At 47.6% G+C, this 22,166-nt stretch overlaps 1 protein-coding gene and 1 long non-coding RNA gene across 4 annotated transcripts in view; one reads left to right on the plus strand and one right to left on the minus strand.

Annotated features, from left to right (window-relative positions):
* LOC135905337 (ETS homologous factor-like) overlaps positions 1 to 22,166 on the plus strand; it is a 477,295-nt gene that overhangs the window by 48,684 nt on the left and 406,445 nt on the right. The gene's annotated exons all lie outside the window — the stretch shown is intronic.
* LOC135905339 (uncharacterized) overlaps positions 16,834 to 22,166 on the minus strand; it is a 107,026-nt gene continuing 101,693 nt past the window's right edge. Inside the window, exon 3 of the long non-coding RNA XR_010565388.2 lies at positions 16,834 to 17,202. This is a non-coding gene — a long non-coding RNA (uncharacterized lncRNA). The remainder of the gene's footprint in view (positions 17,203 to 22,166) is intronic.

Raw genomic sequence — 22,166 nt, forward strand, 5'->3', positions numbered from 1 at the left:
TCCTGTGAATCTGTCTCTCTCTCTTTCTTGTTGTTGAGACCGTCGTGTGTTCAAGCCTATGAATGAGCAACCACTGCCTCGTTACTCTGCAGTAACTTAATTAGCATAACGTGCGCCACGGGCCGCCGGTGTCAAGTTCGGCACGAACGAGGAAGGCAAAAACGGGACGCTGCATGTCACCGAGCTAATTTGAATGGCCTCCAAACGTGCTTCTCTCCTTCATATATGTTTTTGCTTGCATCGGTAAGTGCCGCACGCACTGTTGTGCGACGCTGTTGAAACTCTACTGTCACTGCGTCAGCAAGACTGGTGTGAACGGGCAACGGCGCCATCCTTCAACGCATTGCGGATGCTTGTCGAAGCTGAAAAAAAGAAATATGTGGCGTGTTTGCGAACGTATAGCCATCCCTCTATCGAGCAAAGCATCCCGCGAAGAACGCAGAAACATGAGTAAGGAAGCGTGGAAGATTTGTCGTCAAAGTCAACAAATGGCTGCTGTATACCTGCTGAAATATCCCGCTTTGCACACTTCCGTGTTGGCTTCAAAGATTGTAGGTTTGGTTCATTCAAATAAATTGGTGCGCAGGTTATGCGTGCGCAGATGTTGCAAGCACAGAAGGAGGGCTATTTGTTAAGGTGGAATGGGACACTGTATTCCTACCATAGTCGACCCGCGTTACACCTTTGTGTTGACGCATATTATGCACTGGTATCATCAGGATTCGCCTATCAAGCCATCAACTTTGATTACAATGTCTCTGCGATCGGCGCTTTGCTAGAGAACTACTCATGCAAAAGGTGGTCAAGAGCCAAATAAACCTTCCCCATAGAAGTTACGTCGAAGCCTGTTATTACACTGGAAATAGCGGCAAGAAGCTCCACGGCAAAGGACTCGAAAACGCTCACAGAGAAAGCGAAGCACGCTGCACGCGAGCCCATCTGGGCACGTGTAAGAGAAAACCGATTGATTTAACGGATGATGGATGCGGCGCGTCAACAACCCGAAAGTGTGGGACTTGAAGCAAAGGGTATCGTGAAGTTCAGTTTAATAAGCGTCGATTGACGAGTAGCGAATTGCTATTGAAGAGTGCATGAAATAACTAAGAGTGCGCCACTCGGTGGTGGCGCACGCTACTATGACAACGTGGCAACCTTGTGCGTGGGTAGAGCACGTCGAGCTAATAAATGCACACAGCAGCCTTTAGAGGATGCTAGTTTCGTCTGATGTAAAGGAAAACTAAAGATACCGAATATTGAATTGAATATATTGCAGGACACCATTCGAGTTCGTGGGCACGGACGTTGTGCGGCTCTTTATGCGAGGTGCCTATCGACTGCAAGGGTCCCAGAAAACTGGAAGAATGCGAACTAAATACTGATCCACAAAACGGGAGACAAAAAAGAATTGAAGAATTATAGGCCCATTAGCTTACTCCCAATGTTATATAAAATATTCACCTAGATTATCTCCAATAGAATAAGAGCAACGTTGGACTTTAGTCAACCAAGGAAACAGGCAGGTTTCAGGAAGGGATACTCTCTCTACAGTGGATCACGTCCATGTCATCAATCAGGTAATCGAGAAAGGCGCAGAGTACAATCAGCCTCTCTATACGGCTTTCATATATTACGAAAAAGCGTTTGATTCAGTAGAGATACCAGCAGTCATTGAGGTGTTACGTAAGCAAGGAGTACAGGACACTTAGGTAAATATATTGGAAAGTACTTACAGCGATTCCACAGCTACCTTAATTCTCCACAAGTAGGAAGATACCTATAAAAGAAAGGGTCGGACATGGAGACGCAATCTCTCCAGAGCTATTCACCGCATGCTTGGAAGAAGTGTTCAAGCTAGTAAACTGGGAAGGCTTAGGATTACGGATCAACGCCGACTATCTCAGCAACTCTAGATTTGCAGATCACATTGTCCTGTTCAGCAACACTGGGGACGAGTTACAACAAATGACTGAAGACCTGAAGAGAGAGACTATAAGAGTGGGGTTGAAGATTAATAAGCAGAGGACAAAGATAATGATCAATAGCCGGGCAAGGGAACAAAAGTTTCAGGATCGTGAGTCAGTCCCTAGAGCCGGTGAAGGAGTACGTTTACCTAAGTCAATTACTTACAGGGGACCCTGATCATGAGAAGGAAATTTACAGAAGAATAAAAATGAATTGGAGCACATTTGGCAGACATTGTCAGATCCTGACTGGAAGATTACCATTATCAATAAAAGAAAAGGTGTACAATGACTGCACTCTACCGGTGCTGACATATGGGGCAGAAACTTGGAGGCTGTCAAAGAAGCTCGAAAAGAAGTTAAAAACCGCGCAAAGAGCGCTGGAACCAAGAATGCTAGGCGTAACGTTATGAGACACGAAAAGAGCGGTGCGGATCAGTGAGCAAAACAGGGATAGCCGATATTCTAATTCACAGTAAGAGAAAGAAATGGAGCTGGGCAGGTCATGTAACACGTAGGTTAGATAACCGTTGGATCATTAGGGATACAGAATGGGTACCAAGGGTAGAGAAGCGCGGTCGAGGACGGCAGAAGACTAGCTGGGGTGATGAAATTGAGAAATTCGCAGGCGCTAGTTGGAATCGGTTGGGGCAGGAGAGGGTAATTGGATATCGCAGGGAGGGGCCTTCGTCCTACAGTGGAAAAAAAACATGATGATGAACGATTATTATTATTATTATTATTATTATTATTATTATTATTATTATTATTATTATTATTATTATTATTATTATTATTATTATTATTATTATTGTGATGATGACGATGGCTGTTCTCACTGCACAGTGATCACGAACTTGCATTGTGAATTTGGGTTCACATGCGGTGCTTTTCCATGTTCAACTTATTTTTACAGCGAAAGCTGTATACGACTAAGCTTCCGTAGTATTTTTTTTTGGCGTCTGTCAACAGAAAAAAATCATCATGCGGGCCGATTCAGGTGATAGTGCAGAAAGGGTCCAAGCTGAATAGCACATACCCTTGTGGGCTTGGGAACCCGTAACGCGCCCTTGAACTATTCTTGTCACTCGTGGGACTCAAATAGGTCCCAGGCGCACGGGTAAGAACAGATGTTTTTGAAAAAAAATGGCTGTGGCTTAGCTAAGGTTAAGCCCAGGATGCGAAGCATACTAGCCTTTATTTTAGTTGTTGAACCACTGTTTAGCCTGGTGAACTGCTGTTGCTTGGCTATATTTGGTTCGGCTAGACGAAGAAACAACTCATGCGTTACTCTGCTTCGCCTTCAAGCTTGGAACGCGACAGCGTTCCCGTCGACCCGCCAAGGGGTGTAAGACAATGGGCTACGGCGCAGCGACTACGCGCCCCGCATTGGACGCGGTGAGCGTCGAGCAACGCAGCGTTCGGCGCGGCAACGAAATGTGCGCCTGAGCAAGCGACGCACGCCTGAGCCTTAGAAACAGCTCGTTTCTAAGGCAACACCGCATTCACTAGAGGCGCTTTTGTACCGCTTTGAAGCATCGTACTCGTGGCTCAGTGGTAGCGTCTCCGTCTCACACTCTGGAGACCCTGGTTCGATTCCCACCCAGCCCATCTTGCAAGAGTTGAGCCAAAGCCACCTAGAAACAAGCGCAGCTGCTTATATACCGCCGCGACGGCGCGAGTTGGAGCACCGTTTCTCCTCTGTCGTGACGTGACGTCATAAAAAAAGCACTTAAAAATTCTCGGCGCCATCCGCGCAAACGCGCTAGTGCTACTGCTCTCGCGTGTTCCTTCTCATCGTCTTCTTCCACAGCTGGCTCCGTTGGCACTCACCATTCCAGCGTACAATTCACTTCTGTCGTGATAATTGGGTGACCGCGTCTACGGGGGTACGAGCCCTTGATTAAGGGGGTGTGAGCCATTAAACAGCTGCGTTATTGATGGGGCGGACACGTATAGTTCGTACGCCCGAAGAACAAGAGGCGTACGTGGAGCGCCGTAGGTAACAGCAACGAGAATGCCAACGGTGCCAGCGCGAAGCGACCACCGACGAAGAACGTTGCCGCGATACGGAACGAAAACGACAGTCGCGAGCCCGGGCGCCTCCGAACGAGCAACGACGCCAGACTCGCAACGCAATAAAAAATGACAACCATTCCACTCGGTGAAGATGGAATGGCAGCGAAAGCACTTTGCTTTTCGTTTGAGAGCTTTGGCCGTCGTCAGCATTCGCTGTCATTCCATCAGTGGAATGGTTGGCATTTTTTTTTTTTGCTGATACCTCGTTCTTTTTTTTCCTGTTGACTCAGCACATCGATTTGCGTCTCTGATGAAGAAACGCTTAACTTGCGTCTCGGAATAGCAGGCTTGGATGCAGTCTACGTTTTTCGTGCGGGCACTGTCCACATGTCGCGGCTGGCTTGCATAATTGCACGCGCACATTATCCTTACGGCTTCGGGGGATAATTTGGTCAGGGTAACGCGCAAACAAGTACGCCGAGCGACGCGCGTGCTTTATCGCGAGCAGATTCAATAATCAATCGACAGCAGCAGTTGAAACGCTCGCCGTACGTCACGCACGTGTCCTCGCGAAAACAGCGGCCCACTTTGCCTCTGTAAGCGTCGGTGCGCGTGCCTATACTGCTGCGAAATCGCTGTAATCGTCCCGCGTCAACCGCCCGAATTCGGTCTTCCATTTCAATCGGCGAGACGGTCGCGTGGACACCAGGCAGAGGTTGCAACAGTCGAGAAGCGTGGCGCGAAGTCTGTAGCTATTCGGTTGTGTTGCTTGAGATGTTGCCAAGCTTGGCCGTACGTCTGGAAGAAATTGTCAAGGAAAGCGTGGCTAAGTGAGTCCCCGTTTAGCTCGACGCGTCGGTCATGACGCCAAGCGTCTTCGACACTGTGATGAAGAGGCTCAGCAGTCTGCGTACGTGAACGCGTAGCCGTACCATCCGTCTATTACGATCCATTGGCAACGCGCTTGCCCACATTTGTCGTTAGCAGTTGTAACATTTGCGACACAGCACGAAGCGTGAAGGTCGCTTTCTAATGTACCCGATATATCACTGCGCCAGCCAGGACTTGGTTTTCTTTCTTTTTTTTCTTCTTTTTTTTGGCCTCCGTCGATATTTCCGTTTGTCACCTGTGCACGTGCAGTTTCTTCGGAGATGGGCCGGCAGGCAGGCCTCATTGTGGCCAAACTGTAGTGCACAGGAAGTGAGATTTTTCTGTGTATGCCATCTAGTTTACTGTGAGAATCTAAATGTGCACTAAAAAATTCACGTAGAAAGAAATCAAATACTCTATAACACCTACACTTACCGCAACGCTTACACGTACCTGTGAGCGAAAACAATAATAATTAATACTTAAGATTAACGTAAAACATTATCAACAAGTGCAAGGCGCTGTTCGTGGCGCGTGCCTTGCTGCTCCTCACGCCCTGCTCCGTGCTTGCTTCCCTGCGTACATATTTTCCAGATGTAATCAGCGAAACGCACTGTCCATTTTCCATATCAGCCTTTTCTACCGCAGGTGGTCTTTTCCATTGGTCAGGCGCATTTTCTAATGATATGACCAACTTCAGCATTGGCAGAAATATTCTCCGACAAGAAATTCTAGCGTAAGAGCCTCATTTTTGTGTGTGTGTCAATATGGGCTCTGATGTTTCCTTGCTTGCTAGATATAACGCAGTCCCGTGCAATGTAACACGATATAGTATTGCATTACTTCCCCGTAAAGGGTGCCTTGCTTGCTGACACTCCCAGAAAGTGTAGCTCGACGCAATTCTTATACAGAACGAAAGTGTCGAGATCCATTGTAGCATAGTAACATAGTTTATAGCGGGACACTTCTCCTTTCTTCTCGAATGTAGGGATTGACAGAACCAACGAGCTGAGCTCGTGTCCTTCGAGAAGACCAAAGGCGACCAACCAGCTGAGAACAACATCACCGTGGTAGTGAGGCGCCTTTCAGCCCGCGGCAGCTTTGCAGATACAATAATCCCAATGATATTACAATGTATGACAAGTACGGAGTGCCCATTGTCCCAGTTATATTACTGCTACTATATTTGTTTACAAATTGCAACACCGCTCCGGCTTCCCACCCTTCCTGTCTACGTTGTCTGTGTTCTGTACGCGTAACAAAACAAAATCAAAAAAAGAAAAACACGGGAAGCGACTATTTGACGATGATTGGTGGAAATGCTCGCTGACACCCATCGTATTTGACCAAGCCACTAGTGGGGAAAACCCCACTGGGTGTACGAGCCATCATTATGAAAGGCGGCACTGCGTTTAAAGTTGTCGTTGCTTTTATAATCAATTATATTTTGGAGATGTTGGCGCCTTTAGACGACACTCGCTACTCATTTTGAGATAAGGCTAATGTATCCTAAATCACAGATAACAAGTCGGAAAAAGAAAAGTAACAAGAATGAAAAAGTAAGAAAGTCAGATGACGTAAACTCACTAAAACAGTTCATAACAGAAAACACCGAAAGACCGAAAGTCTTCGCACATAAATGTAGAAGAGGAAACGCACCAAGCAATTCACGTAAAACACATTAAAACGAAATTTCACGTCACATGAACACAATACAGACAGAGGGACAAATCATAACAGAGGTCGTAGAAGATACATTAGAAGGTAAAATCAGTCACAAAAGACAGAAAGCACGATCATTTTCCATCGTCCTGAGCTCAGTTACAAAACTGATCATGAGCGGAATTCCTCAGCGCGAGAAGTATGCAAATTGCAAGCAGTGAGTTTTTGACTCGTACGTTTTCAAGACCTGCACCTCACGAGCGCATGAAATGTTCACTAATACTTGTCCAGAACAAATGCATTCCTGAAAGCCCGTTGGCTTTCCAGAGCTGCTTAGAGCTGCTTCGCTCACTCGTTCAAGACAAGCAAGAAGTCATGTCGAGTCGGGTTGAGAAGTCGGCACATTGAAAAAAGGGTAGCTTTTGTGTCCGCTTGCTTCAGTCTGATCTGGGGCACAACTAGGTAACCTGTCACGAAATGTTAAACGCACCGAGTAATTTGCAGCAAAATAAATGTGCACTTAAAACTGAGAAAGATAAATTGGACGAAATTACTTACGGAAAGACAGAACTCGCATTAATAACGGAAAGCTTATACCCTCGCGCTATGTGAAAGTGAAAGCTCAAGGGGCTTTCAGAAGGCCTCCATTGGCTAAACACATATCTGCGGCTTACAAGTGGTACATGTCGCAAGTTGTTCCAAGTGAAAGCTACTTGTTATATATCAGTATGCCAGGTTAAAAATGCACTCATGTAATCGTTGCCTAAAAACCACTTCTGTGATGTCTCTCGAATTGCTCCATGACTGTATACATATCAATCAAATTCCATTCTTATTTCAGAAAAGAAATGTAGGTCTGTCTATCGGTCTGATGTACGCGCACCATTGCCAGTACTAGACGAGAAAGACAAATGTCGACTTTTATGAAAAGCTGGAAACGTTAGCGTGGTGGACCGCCTGGAATGCTGCTCCAAAAAGCTGAGTGACGATTATGCTATTCACAGTGATAACACAATCAAGCGACCAACGCATACAGCCACGGGCACGCACGTAAGAAATGAGGCTATTCTCAATGTTTCCTCGTGGATATAGACACTAAAAACACCAGCAGCGACTTGCAGCGCGCAGCTCGCAACACGATAGTGGTACTACACCACGGCGTGAAAATATCTCGTAGTTCTAAGATCGAGCCGGGCCGAAATTGTCACATTTTCTATTGGAGATTGTCCCTCTTGTGTGATGCTAAGAAAGCATTTGGTATGGGCTCCGGTAAAATTCATCTTTTTGGCTTTACAGTCGAACACGTTGTGGGCCTAGTTAGTTTCAAAAGATGAAGCGCCAACAGAGGCAGCACACTAATGAAGAAAGAACAATGACAGCACAAGGTGCTCGTCCAAGCGCCTTGTCCTGTCATTGTTCGTTCTTCATTAGTGCGCTAGCTGTCTCTGTTGGAGCTTCATGGAGCTTAATCTTTTGACTTTACGTTCCACGAGGCCCACGTAAACAACATCGAGCATGTTGTCATTGCGTCAAACTTAACGTGGCTTACACTGACTACACCAACTGCAACACTGAGTCACCAGGCTCGCCAATGTGCAGTGCGAGCACCGTTCTATGCAACCGCTACCAGCGTGAAGGCTGACCGCAGTGTACGTGGTTCATTCAGGGCGTCAGTAACAGCCTTAATTCGGTTCTAAACTGGTCCGAGGTGCTTGCCTCTCCAGGGGCCGGGCGCAACTCTTCCATCGGAGGGGGCCAGCCAGCACGGCAACCACGCGGGGCGACTAAGGAATGGGACGGGAAGGCGGCGAGCCAGCTAGGAAGAGACGGGCACAGATGAGTGGCGTCGAGGAAAAGTGCCGGCCGGCCGCCATCATCGCCGCTGCGCGCTCTCCTTGTCACGGACACACATGACGTGCGCAGAGATGCACGGCGCACACACACGTACGCACATGCACGGCGCACCGGGACGTGCATGTGGCCGGCAGGCTGACTGGCTGGCCCCCCGGCGGCGGCCTCGTGCGTGCGCGGGCACTCACGCACGCCCGCGGCGGGCACGTCATCCACGACGAATCGGCGGCGCGGGACGGCTGCGCGCGCATTTGGTTTCGCGTGCGCTGCGTGAGCGTTTATCGTTTCATCGGGCAGCCATGCTGAGTGCTCCTTTAGTTCGTTAAAATTGATTCCTCGCTCGCACATCGTTCGCCTTTCGCTCGACTTTGTTCCATGAAGCATGTCGATTTAATTAAAGAAAGAAGAAGAACGTTATATTCCCATATAGTTCTAAACTTGGGGGAATAATCTCACGTGTTTTCTTTCTTTTTTTCTTGATATTGGGGAAGCTTGCATGCTGCGTCAATGACAGGGAGCTCTGCACTGTACGAATGTGCACCAGAAACTGGATTTCATGGCGCTCCGCAAGAGCCTGCAGCGTGGACGTTGCAGTGCGGTAGTCCGGAAAGTGATTCCGCGTAACCGAAGAATGTGCAGCCATTCCACACGACGACCGCCTATATTCCGAGAGACTTAATTTCTAATGTGCTTCGTCGTCATGAGTAGTAGGCGGTACGTTAGCATCTGTTTGCCGGCTGCACTCCTGTAGGTAGTATATGGCAACGCGTACTTATTATTTATCCTTTTACCGGGGACCACATTTCACCCACTAACACCTTAAAGTTGTCGCTCAGCGCAAGGCGTGCCTGCGTGATTTGGAACTACCTCGAACGTTATCGTTGATTACACGTGTTCCGCATATTCTTGCCGACCATTGTGTACAGATGTAACCGCTTAAACAAAACTGGAAATTTCTGAAAAAAAAATAGGGTTTCTTTTTTCGTTTCCTCAGCCTGGAGAAAATTAAAAAGTAAAGAAAAAAAACAGAGCTCCCCCTCTACCCCCTCCCCCTTCCAATAATTCTGTTGCGATGCGACTGCTCTCGGCGTATCTAAAAGCTTGATCAAAAGAAGGGGCTTGGGAGCCTGCTAAGAACCTGGGTCCGTCCACGGGGCATCAGGGACATTGCTTCAACCAAGCCTTGAGCCCCCTCGCCATTCGCGCACTGAAGATTGCCCCACCTACTGCTGCATGTAAAAAAAACTGGGCCGAGTTTGGAAATGTGCGCACCAAGCTATGCAGCAGATTCGCAGGCGATTGCGTGCAAAAAAAAAAAAAGAAGACTTGTGTACGCGCACTCGAACCTCGATGTCCGGAAGGCTTCGTCCGCTGCTCAACGAAGCACTGACACCTCAAGCGGAAATGAATCGGATACAGATTGATACGAATGTCGGTCTTGACGTTTTGATGTGAAATCAATGCCTTGACATGATGTCGGGCGTAGATTTCGAACCCGGAAGGTCGGCTGAGACTTTTGTGTTGCAATAATGTAGCAATTATATTCTTTTAAGTGTTAGAGAAATAAATGCGTCGAGTTTCTCGTATCTCTGTGTGCAATCATGTTTTCTCTTTCAATTTTTCGAATTTTTCTGAAACAAGCAAACAAACATAAACGAAAACAGTTTTTTTCGCGCCTCTCAAAGTTTCTGGAAATATTACACCTCTACCTTTATGTAATGAGATTGTATGCGCGACACAAATTGTGCAGTGCTTTCTCAATGGGAGACTCGAGCCCCAGCGATCACGCTGGAACGTTCAGCGAGTCACACATCAAAGCCGATGCGGCTGACCCGCAGATCAGATTTTCGACGATCGAAAAATTTGCTCGCCACTATCGTTGTGTTCGAGTGTTACTTGTTTTACAGGGCACAAGTTCACCCAATAAACTGTTAACTTCGTGACTAAGAGATTTTACACTCTGATACTGCAAAGTCCTTCACCGTCACTACAGTGTGACCGTATGGCCATGATTATGGCAGAGTAGCGACTGCTTCCTTTTGCGGTTTTCCTTTTTGTTCTCGCCTGTCTTGCTTCTTTCTTTCTTTTTTAAGGCGTAGGGTTCTTGTTCCTTTCAATATGCTAGACTGATTCTCTTTCTCTCTATGAACGTGCGTGTTTTGTACACGTTTGCATGATATTGTCGTTATTACCGTTATTATTAGTGTATAACTTCTGTAGGTAATATTATCATTATTATTATTATAATTATTATTATTATTATTATTATTATTATTATTATTATTATTATTATTATTATTATTATTATTATTATTATTATTATTATTATTATTATTATTATTACCTGTATTGCTAAAATTGACTTTATTATTAGTGGTAGTAGCGTTAGTAGGAGGAGCAGGACCGGCGTTGTTTTCCTCCACTCACGTAGAGATGTTATAAATTATGGTGTTTTACGTGCCAAAACCACTTTCTGATTATGAGGCACGCCGTAGTGGAGGACTCGGGAGATTTCGGCCAACTGGGGCTCTTTAACGTGCACCCTAAATATAAGTACACGGCTGTTCTCTCATTTCGCCCCCATCGAAATGCGGCCACCTTGGCCGGGTTTCGATCCCGACCTCGTGCTCAGCCGCCCAACACCATAGCCAGTGAGCAACCCCGGCGGGTCACGCAGAGACGTTGCTACAATGTGTGCACATCTCTCTACAGTAACTGGCTCGCTTTGATGCGGTTCGGAATTTTGATATATCTACATTCCCAGTGGACTAGCGTACAATATCGTCATCAGCAGTGGCAGCTCCAGAGAAATAGAGAGAGAAAAAGGGGGGGGGGGGGTAGATAGAGATGTTTAAATGCAATATTGAAGAACGAACGACGCGGCCAGGTTGCCATAGTAAGTCTGGCACGGAGCGCCAGTTCGGCACCCGTGGAGGAAGCGACCCGCGCTGGAGGCCTCAGCCTGCTGGTCGCATTAAGCGTACGCGCGGGGGGAGCAGCTCGCCGTGGGCGGCGCATTCTCGGGAGGGGGGGTCGCCGCAGCTCGGCGCCTTTCCTGGTGGCAGTCATGCGCGCAAGCTTGTTTGCACGCGCGTGCTACGCGCCTGCCGATGCTGCTGCTGAGCAGAGCGCGGCCACTGCAGAACGGCGACGCCGAGAGTCGTGGTCGCGACCGAGTGCCTTCCGAGGCGCCGCCGCGGCCTAGAAAGAAAAAAGCGAAAGCGGACGCGCTTTCGGGTGCCTCGCGTGCGCTTCGCGGTGGCAGTGAAAAACAGCCCGCGAAAGGGCGCCGCCGCCTGTGACACAGCGCGCGCACTTTCTCCCCGTCACGCCACCGCGGCCGCATGGGCGCCTCGATATCTGACGCCCACGCGAGGGTTGTTGCCTGTCCGATAAGGACGGTGTATGTGCCCCGCACACGCTCCGTGGAGACCAAAATGTACTACATACAGGGCGACCCTTCGCGAACGGACGGGAAGAGAAAGCTTCGCTGCAGTAACGGCTTGACGCAGCTTTTGCACTCTTTCACCGAACGCGTCTCTGTGGCTCTGGGCGGACTCCGTGTACAAGGCTAAGCACGCAGCAAATGAGCTAGCTGCCGTCTGACGGTTTCTCTCAACTCTGACGAAGTTGGGGAATGCAGCGTCGAAGTCGACGCGGGCTACGTTTCCGTCCAAAGAATACGTCGGCTTTGCAGCTTGCCTGGAAGCTCGGCGGGAAGTCCACCTCCGCACAAGAACACGGAACTACCGTTTCAATGTGCTCCTAAAGGAAACCATTCTGGGATTATTTTTTTTTTTACGTTGGCACCCACGGAGTGGTAAAATGTAGCAATACAGTAAACTCTTATTTGTACGAAAGTCGGTTTAACAAATATGTTGGAATAACGAACTTTTAGAAAATCCCCGGCAGCTTTTCGGTGCATTCTGTGCAAACATTTTTCAGTTATACGAATTTATGAACAGCGAATGTTTTGCTTGAACGCATAGACCCTCGCAACACTTCGAAGCAACAGTTTGTTTGGAGACTATGTGCAATGCAACTGTGAGCTCCTTGCCGCTGCGGAACTATCAGATATCGGAATTGTTTCGAATGTTCATCATCCCGAAGAAGCAGAGTGCGATGAGGAAAATGCAATGTCAGAGGCATATTCAAATCTTTTACTCTAACGCAGATTGCAGGATGCCTTGGAAAGTTGCGAGACTTCGTGTCTCAACAACAAGCTGCGCCCGAGGAAGTGCGCAAAAACATAGACTCTCTAGACAGCTTTGTTACTTCTTGAGCTTTAGGAGCACCACTGCAAATGAAAATTGAAGATTTTTTTTTTCTAAATGAGATAGGCAGCAACGTAACTGTTATGCACTTCGTATATATTTATGTACATTACTCCATAAATTATATTTCACACTTTTTACTCCATATCTGCGGTTGCCCTAGGCTTTTCTATATTGTAGGGAATATTTATTTTAGTGAACATTCAGTGTAATATATTTTTCTTATTATCTCTTGGTCTTGTTTCTTTTCTTCTTTTTTTCATTATTTCTTTATTATTATTATTATTTAAATATTGTTGACGTGAGCAAGTGCCAAGTAACACAACAGTATTTCACTACTTCGGCGGGAAGCTGTCTCCTTAACTGTCACAGTGGACATTTTTGGCTGACCATTTCTGCAACACAAACTCCATTGACCTCAACACCCGTTGGTGGGGAGACCCTTGAAATAAGTAGGCTGTTCCAGCCCTGTGGCGTGCATTCTGTGTGGATTCTCTGCGGACTCACATCAGCAGTGAAAGCAGCTGTCTAAAATGACATCGCTATTGGCGGGGGCTCCCGCATTAGATATCCGGTTGTGGTTGAACCAGGTGGACGTTCTACACACGTTGCTACGAAGTGCCTTAACATCAATAGGATTCAGCCTCATGAGCAGTCGTGGTGGGCAAACAGACGCGGTAGTTCCCCGGCGGCGCTTGAAAAATCTAGTTCTTATAATGTACACTCGCCGCTTGCGGACGATCGATAAACACTACTCTCAGTATAAACACCGGCCAGTAATAGAACGGCTGCCGTCCCGACGTGGGACCCAACAACATTTTGAGCTTGAAACGCAACTGACATCTCATTGTTCTGTAGAATTTCGTACTAAGCTTATACTAGAGGTTAATCTAGCGCGGCGATTTATCAGCCACCGTGGGAATCATGGGTAGTGCGAGGAATTTTCTGTGACTTGGCATGGCTTCATTAACGAAGTGCATTGGACCTTCATTCTTTCATGCACTTCAGTGATGTTGGGCTAGAGCCTTCCAACATTATCTAGGTCACTTAGGTGTCGAATATTCATTCAAATGTGGTTAATTTATTCGCACAAGCTCAGTGTAACAATTTACCAAGATAATTTTGAGTATGCACGTAGCCAAACCTGCACGATGTAGATGTGCTTCATTCTTCGTTGTGTTCAGGATTCCTTATTGCTTAGTTTTCCTATTTCGTAAAGGGACTATACAGATAATGACCGTACTGATGTCGTGTGCTGGGACATGACGTTCGCATGTCGCTGTTACAGCACGCACTGCCTATGCATGTATTAAAGCAGGCTATGAAAATAGGCCACCGGCCCTTCGCTGGCCAGTGCAGTGTTTTTCACAGGAACTCACCGGTAAGCAATAATGACGAAACAACATTATTTTCATATTCTAAATATTATCATCGAATGTAATGTAGCAAATATGATTAAAATGTAGGATACTCAGAGGGAAGAAGGTTTGAAAATGACAGTAATTCTTCTCACATACTACAAATTTCTACTCCGAATGAGCTTTGAAAAGCACAATGCAATGCTGGACAAGGGCGCTTGAAGGCAGAAGAACGAAACCTAAGCAAATGGATGTTCCAGCCAGTATTCCCGTCCAGGCTCAATAATGATGGGGGGGGGGGGGGGGGAGGCTAGATAGCGATTTTCTTCTAGTATTGGTTGTATGAGACAGGCAGCTCCAGCGATCGATCGTATTAAGATACCCGTAGCAGCAGTAACAGTTTTCATGCGTTCATTCCTGTATGAGTAGCAGACTTAGTAAAGTACAGACGATGTCAACGGCGCTGTCGAATAAATAATGTCCACTCAGTTAGCATATTAGGGGATCTAATTACCGTCTACTAGCGAACAATAACTGTACTAGTGAGCAGTTTCTATCCTGTTTGCCCATCTGACAATGTGTGACCGTAAGTAGAAGCCTTCACAAAAATGTTAATTCAGAGGGAGAGAGAGAGAGAGAGAGAGAGCAAGAGAAGACAGGAAAGGCAGGGAGGTTAAGCAGACGCACGTCCGGTTTGCTACGACGCACTGGGGGAAGGGGTATGGGGATGAAGAATTTATAGAACTTTCCAAAGACCTTTAATGGCTCGTTAGGACTCTCAACACTCCTGAAAGTCGTGGCTTTGAAAAATATTTGTGGCGAAAATTTGATTACGGCAGGCCCAGGCGACGCGAACGGACGAGAACGAGCGAATTAAAAAATGCGCGGTACTCACGGTTCGATTTTTTTTCTCGGAAAACAAGTTATTGTTTACAGTTGAAACAGGTCACGGAAATAATATCGAAACCAAGTGTCAAGGAGCAAAGGAGGAACACGGGCCAAAGAAAGAAAATGGCACCAAGGCATATCACACAACAGTTAACATGCCATGCAGAACTGCTAAAATATGGAAGTCCTTTCGTTGGAATATCTAATTATGCCTGGCTAGTGCACATGTCATCTGCTGTGCTAATTGGGCAGGCTTTTATTGCTTCTCTGTTGGTCACTGTATTTGTCATCACTGAGCATAATTGTTATCGACCCTCCACACTCTAAGAACAGTTTACACCCTTTGGCTTGCCCCTTCTGCCACACAAAAATAATCGTCATCTGCCTTGATGCGTTTCCTTTCTTTATCGCTGCAAGCCCGGAACTTTCCAATGACGAACGGCACGCGCGTTATCAGAAGAGGCACTCCAAAGGGTGTAAACTGTTCTATGCTGATAACGCGCGTGCCATTCGTTACTGGAAAGTTCCGGGCTCGCAGCGATAAAGAAAGGAAACGCATCAAGGCAGATGACGATTATTTTTGTGTGGCAGAAGGGGCAAGCTAAAGGGTGTAAACTGTTCTTAGAGTGCATGTCCCTACAGCCCGTTTAAGTACACACTGTCGTGCTCGCGCGTGAAGCCCCGTACTAATCTGCACAACTATTTTATCACTACGCAGTGACGTCAGTGTAGGACTATACGAATGGTGGTGTTGAGAAGGCTCGTAGTGGCTGCAAGTTGTTTTAGCCTAGCGATTGAGCCCGGCAACTGTTCTATAGCTGTCTTTTCATCCACTTTCTATTCCATTAGTTTAAAATTTCTTTATTTTCAATTAGTAAGTACAAGTTAGTTCCCCTGTGTTGTCCTTGGTGTCCTTGTTTGTTGCCTTCTGATGATATGATTAATAAATATCGAGCCCTTCGGCTAAGCCCCTTTCCTTTAGTTCATTCCATAACCAGGGTCTCGAATCCGGCGACATGGACGCCTTCAGGTAGCATGTGTGGGTTTATTGATCAGTTGCCTTCACCCAAAAAAGATCACGTACTCGTCACGCCTGCGGCAGAAAGGATGTTCCACATCCGCCACCAAGGCTTGTGAGTGGTGGCGCTGGCTAACACTCCCAGTGTTAGTTCTAGTACTAACACATAAGTACCCCAGAAAGTGGATGGGAAGACGGCGCCACGGTAGCTCGGTTGGTAGAGCATCGCACGCGTGATGCGAACACGTGGGATCGTTCCGCACCTGCGGCAAGTTCCTTTTTCATCCAATGTCAATTCCATCAATTTATCATTTTTTTATTTCCAACTATTAAGTACAAGTAATTTCCCCTGTGTTGTCCTTGGTGCCTTTGTTTGTTGGCTTCTGATGATTTACCTACGGTTTTGTAATTGTGGAATTCAAGCAGGCGAATCCTCAAGACATGTCGATTGGCAGGGAACCTGAAACTCGCGCCGCCTATGAATTTCGCACAAAGCCTTCCCCGAACTCTGAGAAGGAATACTCTATGCACAGTATATCTATGCATGTCTTCGCAGATTTATTTTTTTCGCGGGAAATGTCCCACTTGTCACGTTAACGTGCCTAGTGCAAGAAGCTTCTCTTCGGATAGCTTTAGCTGGCTATGCTCAAGTCCATTTTCTGAGTCAAATATTATAGAACCGTGGCCTCATCTGTCACTCGCGAAATGTACCAATGTAGTCCTTGAATTGTCCCTGCCTGAGTCAGTGTTTGTAGTTCGCCTGTTCACCCTCCCAAGTGCACTTAGTGCTCACACACACACTTTCTCTCTCTTCCTCTTTCTATTCCCCCTTTCCCTTACCCCCATTGTAGGACTGCAAACCCGTTCACCTGGATGATCTTTCTGCCTTTCCTTTTCTTCCTTTCGTTCTCAGCAGAAACTCGCCTCTCTTATTTTGGGGAATAAGTACATGACTTCGTGCATCTTCCATGATGTATTTTGTGTTCAAACTAGTCTGCACATATCTTGTCGGCAGCTCACTGTTTAAAAAAGCCCCTGTTTTTTTTATGCGATGGCTTGGTTACGAATATGCAACTCGAAGCGGCACCCAGCCTTGAACATAATTTTGGCCAAAGAAGCTGTAATGATTTCCTCTTTGTTTAAGACAATGTTCATTGTACGTTACATTTGCAACTGGTATATGTAGGCGAAACTGGGAAGCGTGTCAGCGTTTGAAGGCAACGACCTTCTCCGGACAGGATGGCTTCAGGCAACGCCGACAGGTCCTGTACATCTCTTGGCCCAGATTGACTTGCGTGATCCTGACCGAGCGAAAAGAATTCGCGTGAATACAAAGTCTCAGGCTTCTGCATGCTCCGAAGATAGGAGAACATACACACACACAAAAAAGGCGACAGCCTGGGAGTGGTTCGCTAAGCGAGCGAGCAGAGACGTTAACGGATAAAATCAACAGACCAGCCAGGAAATGGTAACCCGGAGTGAAAGCATAAAAACAAGGCGCGCAGAACGATTCATGCGATAGAAAGAAGAAGAGGCGCTGAAAACTGCAAGGCGTAAGAATAGTGAGAAAGCGAGGGAAAGGGAGCAGGCGAGGCGGAGAGAGAGGTAGACTGACAGCATCGTGCAACGCGCCCTGCGCGCGCGCATACAATAGGGAGTTTTAGTGTTGGGGACGCAAGCGGCTTGCGTACGCAAGAACTAGGGGCGACGTTACTGCGCATGCGCAGACCGCTACGTCTACTTGCGTCCTTGGGTTGTTGGAGCGGCCGAAAACATCGCTGCCCCTAAGAGGTCACGTTACCCACGTGACTCTTGCGGTGTAGGAGAACTTACGAGTAGCTAGCGGGTAGATAATCTAATAAATCTTTCGCCAAGTGTCGACAGACGTCGTTTTTATATGTATCAGAGAGGTTTAGGGTGTCTGGTTTTCGGATAAACGCAGTTGGGGTGTTGGGGCGGAGCCATAAACGGGAGCATCTTGCATGGTGCACCCACCTGGCGGCGCAAAGCTCAAATCGACAAAATGAGCTAATATTGCTGTAACCAAGTCTATTCTACTTCGCTGCTGGTGTAAATTTTCGGCACTGGCGTAATTGTGTTGCTGCCAAAAATGTATACCCGCAGCAAAGTAAAAGACACTTGGTTACTGCAATATTAGCTGTTTTTGTCTGTTTGAGCTTTGCGCCACCAGGTGGCAGCACCATGCAGGTCACTCTAGTTCATGGCTCCGCCCCAACGCCCCAGCCTGCGTTTACCCGATTACCGGACGCTGTATGCCTCTCTATTAACTGCTTCTAATAAAAAGAGTTTAATGTACTTTACTTCATATGCTTCATTTCATCATTTATAACATGATAACGCAGCAACGATCAGACGTTGGTGGTGCTGCGAGCGCATGCGACCTCATTGCGGTTTGCGTTTGGGGCCGCTAACCTATAACACGTTTCTGCTTGCGTACGCAAACGCAAACGCACCCAAGCGCTTGGGGCCCCAATGCCTTGCGTCCCCAATACTAAAACTCTCTAATCTCGGAGGCAGCAGACACGCTGTGCCGCGAGCCTCGCCGCAGGTTCGTGATTCTCGGATCACGCACCTGCACTGACGTCGACGACCACGGCCGCATGCGCGGGCAAGGGGGGGGGATTGCCGTGTAGCAGACGGCAACGGGACACAGATGGACGCACGCACGCAAACACAAAGCAAAACCAGACGGGCACGGACGGAGCAGAAGAAAGCGAACAGAACGGAAGAAGGACGTAGTCGGGAGAGAGAAAAAAAACAACAGCAGCGACAAGAAGGGGAAAAGAATTTTGGAACTGAAAGAAAAGACACGAACAGCGTATTTACGTTGAGCCGTCGAGAGGTGAATGAACGACCGCAGCACGTCTGTCTCGAAGAGGGGGGGGGTATCTAGCACGGCGGCCCCCGCACGCAGGCAATGCGGAACGCGAAGACCCTCCGAGCAGCGGCCCGGCTTTGCGTATGAACGCAACGGCGTAGCGTAGTCGACACGAGACGCTGCCAACCACGAACTGCTCGCGCCCGAGGAGCATCGCGAGCGTGCAAACAGCGCGCGCATTTATCTACCGCTCGCGGGCGCCGGGGCGTGTCCGACGCGTCGAGTTGAAAGGGAACAGCGAGCCGACAAGAACGAAAGGTCCGGCTGGAGGAAGCGGACATCGGAACAAGGTCTCGCGGAGGCCGCTTCTGCGCGGGATTTACCGTTGTCGCGGACCCGTGATCGTCTCGGTGCGATTTCATCGGCTCGCGAAAGGACCTATAACGACAGCCCAGCGAGCGCGGGAAACGGTTTTCGGCAGCACATGCTGCGATTTTCCGCGAGTGAATTCTCCGCTAATGTTGAGGCACGTGTCCATAACATCTAATATGATTGGGCATCGATGAGTTGGAACGAATGCACGAACACCTGCTCTTACGTGGTAATGGAAAAAGTTTCGGTTGCGGGGAGCCTATACGCAAAGGAAACGCTGCGTTTCGGCAAGGCTTAGCGTTGCGATAAGCTGCCGACGCCCCGGGGAACAGCGTACATTACAGAAGCGGGAATACAACAACACAAATTCAACGACAACTTCACAACAACAACAACAAATTCAATCTTTCCCAAATAAGACATCGCAAGATTACGTTGAAGTGGTACAAATATAAAGAATCCCGTTTTCATTAAAGAAGCGTAATGGGAGTTTAATATTGTAAATTACTCTAGGAACCATCAGGAAAATTATTATACACAGCATGCGTAGCGTAACATAAAAACAAAGTACAGATACATAAAATGGGCAAATACATAAAATGCCGTAAAGAGGAAAAGTAAATAAACAGTTGCTACGTGCTACCTACGAGTTCAGCTGACAGAAAAAACTCCGATTCTCGCGAAGCGTAAGTATGCGACTTCCCGTTCTCTATAATTTTGCAAAGGAGCAAAATTCAGCTGTGCGCCTCGCCAGAAAAAAAAAACAAAACGCAAATTACGAGAATAGATAAGATGCTCAATTTCCGAAGCCTGACTAAACTCAAAGCTACTGTGTCATCATTTATTAAATTGCGGGTTTTTTCGCACCAAAACCACTTTCTGATTATGAGGCACGCCGTAGTGGAGGTATACTCCGGAAATTTCGACCACCTAGGGTTCTTTAACGTGCACCTAAATCCGAGTACACGGGTGTTTTCACCCCCATCGAAATGCGGCAGCCGTGGCTGAGATTCGATCCCGCGGCCTCGTGCTCAGCAGCCTAACACCATAGCCACTGAGCAACTACGGCGGGTCGCTGCTATGTCACGCTAACGTTTGTCAAAATTACAATTTTGGCACCCCACTGCTTGTGGCTTTAATTAACGATTATTTCGAAAACAAGGAAAGTAACGTTTCAAAAACAAAGGCGCAACACCTCTTCATTCCAACATCTTGCGTGCAGAGCTCAAATATTTCATAGACGTCTTAAATAATTCGATATTGTCTCCTCCTTTTCCTCTGGAAAAACTTGCTTTCCTTCTTGCCTCCGTATTGAGCTTCATGATTCAGAGCTATTTTTGACATCATAGTTTCATTCGCGCTGCTTCATTGAGTCTTTCCTTTTCTTTTTTGTTAGCCATTTCAATTAACAAATAGGCTCACGATTTAAACAAATCGTCTGACGGGTGTTAGTCTGATATTAGGCTCACCTCTTTTCTATAAAACATGGAAATAACTGAAACAAAGGTAGTCATCCTATAGTGGTGGCGGCTACGCCTTTTCACGTAGTAGTACTGGCTCCACACTTTCGTACATCCAACAATTTATCGTTGTGGATTTTCGCGACATATTGACTGCGAATATAGTTAATATCGCAAAATACATAAACAAATCATTCGATGAACACCGATACGGCCGTGAATGATTGCCACATTTTCGCTTCTTGTTTCGCGAAGCTTGGTTTCAAGCGTTCTTCACTTTTCTTGCTTTCTACGCGGCTTCTTTGTAACACACTTCACATTCACGACGCCTCCACGTTATCGCTTTGACGCCCACATGCGCACGAGGCCCGCACAACGAGCATGTCGCGGCGGACGCTTTGTTGCCGCAGGCGTCGTCAAAGGGTGTGTACATACACACAGCCATATCAACCGCCGCGGCAACCGCTAATCTCTCCGGTGCATTCAATCAGCGAAGAGCAGGGCGGACAGCTGCTGAAAGGCCGCTGTCTTCGAATGTTCGTGCGGGAGAGGGTGCGGGGAGTGGTTGCCTGCCGAGCCGTATGCTTCCATTTTTTCGTCGCTTCAGTAATCCTTGGTCTCTAAAAGAAAAGCTGCTATAGGCTCTCGCGGGGCACCAGCCCAAACATGCTGGCGCGCTACACCCAGCCTCTGACGTGCCGCACGCCCGCCTTCAGAGCGGCAATGAGGAAGGCGGGCCGGCGAACGTCCGCAATGACAGTCGGCGCGCGTTCAAGGCTCCGTGCGTCAGACGCGCACAACACGTACGCACGTGTGACGGTGTGCGAACGTTGGAGCGGCGTTGGATGTTTACCGCCGTTTGCGGATCAACAACTGACCAGTTGGGCAGCAGCGTCGGTTGGGTTATATATTGCGACATATCGGCTGAGGAGCGGTGGCAGGGAAGTTTCCGGGGGGGAAGTTCTGCTTTGCTTCTGGCACTCTGAAAACGTCGGAGTCCTGAAAGCTCCCTTGTGGAGAAAGGTTTAGCAGGGGTTAAACAAAAAGGTAATCTGGAGCCAACGTTTCGAAAGAGGTACTCGACATGTCGACAACTCTCCACAGCTTTCCTTGTCGCAACTTTCGATCCGGTGCAATATTTTGCCCTAGCCCTCATAATCACTTCAAGTCTTCAGCTTCCCGTTTGCTTGTGTCCTTGTTACTTTTACGGGGGAAATGATTATATGGGGCACAATTAACGCCATTATCGGCAGTTCTACTCCTTGATCGAGAGTGTTTACTCGGAGTCCCGTCAAAGTGAACGTGCCCGGCTATGTAGCACGTACGAGAAATCTCGACAACGGAACTGAACGTGGGACGAGCTGTCGCAACCTGAAAAAATGTTTCCAGCGCTCTCTTTCTTGGTACTGTGGTGATATCGGACTGCCCCAGAATGGTAACTATCGAAGCTATCCCGGAGCTTCTCGCAGCATTCGAAAGACGCACCGCAAATCAGGAGTAGGAAGTTCCGGGATGGAGAAACAAAAGAATAGTCAGACTAAACTGTCTGGTACCGTTGAGGGTGCACCGAGCAAGATAAAGCCGAAAACCACGT

The sequence above is a fragment of the Dermacentor albipictus genome, chromosome 3 (assembly GCF_038994185.2).
Source record: "Dermacentor albipictus isolate Rhodes 1998 colony chromosome 3, USDA_Dalb.pri_finalv2, whole genome shotgun sequence".
Classification (NCBI taxonomy): Eukaryota; Metazoa; Arthropoda; class Arachnida; order Ixodida; family Ixodidae; genus Dermacentor; species Dermacentor albipictus.